Genomic DNA, 3,342 nt, shown 5'->3' with positions numbered 1-3,342 from the left:
ATGAGGGGATTAAGGGTTTTGAGGGAGAAAGGATGTGTGTTTGTGTTTATAAAAGATAGAAATGAATTGGGGAAGGAGGGGGTGAATCCCGTGTTTTGGTTAAGTAGCAACAGGGGATGAGAGGCTTCAAGGCGGGACGCTCAGATCCTCAGTCAGTGCACTCTGATTTTCCAACCCGTGCTAGGATGCGCGGATTCTCCTCAGGACAAGCGGATTTCTCTCTGGGGACACTCGGATCCTCCTGGGGACGCTCAGATTTATAAATAGCGTGGACTCCTAATTTTGGAGCATGCCAGAACGTGCAAATCATCTCCAAGAGGAATGGCTTGTAGCCTGGGATGAGCGTCTTGAACGTGATCTGCTCAGATTTTGTATCAAACCCCTTTCTTTAATTCCAGCATTCACAAGACCCGCGTCCTATGGTCAGGACGCTCGGATGCTCCTCTGGGACGCCCGGATTGTCAGCAGCTCGAGCGAATTCCCTCCTGGGACGCTCGGATTCTCCTCTGCACCCACAAGCTCAGTTATACCCGTGGGGATCTCCTTTCCTTAAGTCATCCTTTCTTCATTTCCTTAGTTCATTGTTGCAGGTGTTCAACGAAGGCTAGGTTTGCCTAGGCGATTGTCATCCCCGCACTAGATCAAACACTACACATCAAAACACATTAAAATACCTCCCTCACTTTCTCTCATGTCGAAAAGTTTGATCAAAGCATGAAAATGTGAATCCAAAAATGACAAAGATGCAATAAAGGAAATAAAATGCTTGTTAAGGGGTTAGAATATTTACAAATGGTGCTTTAGGGAGGACTCCACCAAACTCTCATTCTTTGATGAGACGTCAAGGGGGCAAAGCCAAGGTGTTGTTGATGTTGCTCAACACCTTGTAGAAGTAATCAAAGACTTGTTCATTTTTATTATAAAGATCTTGCATAGATCTTTGCACATTATGTTCTTCATAGTGGTGACCCATGTCAAAGTGATGACAAGGATTAATAAAGCCTTGGTCTAATGTCATAGCATTGCCAATGTAGGGATTGACTAATCCTTCAAATTCGTCATCCCATAGACCACAAACTTCATTAGCTTGTTCCCCAATGGTATCATGAGTTGACAAGAGCAACTCTCCTTCTTTGTTGTCATGGCCAATGAGGCCTTCTTCCTTACTTGTCATGATTGGTGGTGAGCTATTCAAGCTCTCATTGTTGTTGAAATTTCCTTGCTCTCCGGATAGAGCTACTTGAGAGTTATCCACTTTCTTCTTCCATATGGGTGGTGTTTCTTTACCCATGGCGTGATCTTCGCATTGAGATGCTAACTTCTTCTTATCACTTTCTCGGCTATAGTGATCGATCTTGAAACATGGCTCACGTAGTCGGGGAGCTAGAAATTGTTTTGTCTAGATTAAAAGTGATTGTCTCATCCCCCACTTCAAGTGTGAGCTCTCCATGTTTCACATCAATTACCGCTCCCGCAGTATGCAAGAAAGGTCTTCCTAAAATGATAGGAATGTTGGAATCCTCCTCCATATCTACAATGAAAAAGTCTACCGGAATGAAGAATTTGCCAATTCTCACGGGCACATCCTCCCATACCCCTAAAGGTGTCTTTGTTGATCGATCCGCCATTTGAAGGGTAATGTTGGTGCATTTGAGCTCTCCCATTTCTAGCCTCTTGCACACCGAGTATGGCATGACACTTACACTTGCTCCAAGAACACATAATGCTTTGTTGATTGTAGTGTCGCCAATGGTGCATGGAATAGAAAAACTTCCCGGATCTTTGAGTTTTGGAGGGGAACTCCCTTGTAGAATAGCACTACTCACTTTGGTAAAGGCAGTAGTCTCTAGCTTTTGGATGGATTTCTTCTTGGTAAGAATGTCCTTCATGTATTTTGCATAGGCCGGAACATGATTGATCAATTCCGTGAATGGGATTGAGACTTCTAAGTTCTTCACAATTTCTATGAACTTTCCAAGTTGCTCATCAAACTTAGGCTTAGCTTGACGACTTGGGAATGGAAGTCTAATCATAATAGGGTCTTTCTCCTTAGCCTTTTCTTCATTCTTTTTCTTTGAAACTTCATTGGTGGTGGGTTCTTCTTCCTTAGAGTTCTCGACAACTCTTTGCTTGTCACTAGCACCCATAACATCTTCATCAATTGACCTCTTTGGCCCTTCATATCTTGTACCACTTCTCAAATGGATGGCACTCACCGTTTCATGTCTTGGTGGATTACCTTGAGGTGGTAATTGCCCCTTTTGTCTTTGAGAGCTCGAAGATGCTAATTGAGTCATTTGAGTTTCCAACATCTTGGTATGGGCTAGTATGTTGTTGATGATGATATCTTTGGCTTGGCTATCTTTTTGCATTTGGGTGAAAAATTCTTGTTGGTTCTTTTGCATTTGAAGGCCCGCTTTTTGAACATCAAAGCTTTGGTCATTGGTTTGATTGTATGAAGGTTGATTTTGATAACTTTGGTTGGGGGTTTTGAACATTTTGGCTCTTGTATGAAAGATTTGGATGAAATTTTGTATTCTCATTATAGTAGTTGGAATAAGGGGTGCCACTCTTGTATGCTTGGAAAGCATTCACTTGTTCATTTGTTCCCCTACATTCACTTTGCTCATGTCCCAAAGTTCCGCAACTCTCACATATTCCATTTGGAATTGAGGATTAAGCCACCGTAGCATTAACATTTTGTTTGGGGTGATTTGGAAGCTTCATCAAGCTTAGCCATGACCTTCTCAAACTTCAAATTGATGGTGTTAATATGAGCACTTAGTTGAGCAACCAATTGTGTGATGGAATCTACCTCATGCCTTCCTCCTCTAGTGGCCTTTCCAGGCCTACTATATTGTGAATTATGAACCGCCATCTCTTCGATTTTGGCCTATGTTTGATTGTCATCAACTTCGGTAAACATTCCATTGGATCCCATATTGAGAATATTGCGGGAATCTTTATATAAACCGTTCCAAAATTTTTGCACAAGGAACCACTCGCTAAGTACATGGTGTGGACAAGAACGACAAGTGTCCTTAAATCTCTCCCATGCTTCAAACGATGATTCTTCATCCCTTTGCTTGAACCCGGTGATTTGGGCTCTCAATATATTGGTCTTCTCCAGAGGATAAAATTTCTTGTAAAAAGCAAGGGCTAACTTCTTCCATGAATCAATACCAAGGGTAGCCTTGTCTAGGCTCTTCAACTATTGCTGCGCGGTACCGATCAAAGAAAAAGGAAACAACACCCATCGGATTTGGTCTTGAGTAACTCCGGTTTGAGAAATTGCATAACAATAGTCACAAAAAGTCTCCATATGGGAATGGGGGTCTTCAC

At 42.3% G+C, this 3,342-nt stretch overlaps 1 non-coding gene across 1 annotated transcript; it reads left to right on the top strand.

The window, feature by feature from the left end:
• Positions 1-3,007: 3,007 nt before the first annotated feature.
• Positions 3,008-3,115, top strand: LOC141635502 (small nucleolar RNA R71). The gene has a single exon (XR_012540185.1). It is a non-coding gene; the product is annotated as a small nucleolar RNA R71 (small nucleolar RNA).
• The last annotated feature ends 227 nt before the right edge of the window (positions 3,116-3,342 follow it).

This window comes from Silene latifolia, chromosome Y (genome assembly GCF_048544455.1).
Source record: "Silene latifolia isolate original U9 population chromosome Y, ASM4854445v1, whole genome shotgun sequence".
Taxonomy (NCBI): Eukaryota; Viridiplantae; Streptophyta; class Magnoliopsida; order Caryophyllales; family Caryophyllaceae; genus Silene; species Silene latifolia.
This window is presented reverse-complemented; position numbering and strand designations above follow the sequence as displayed.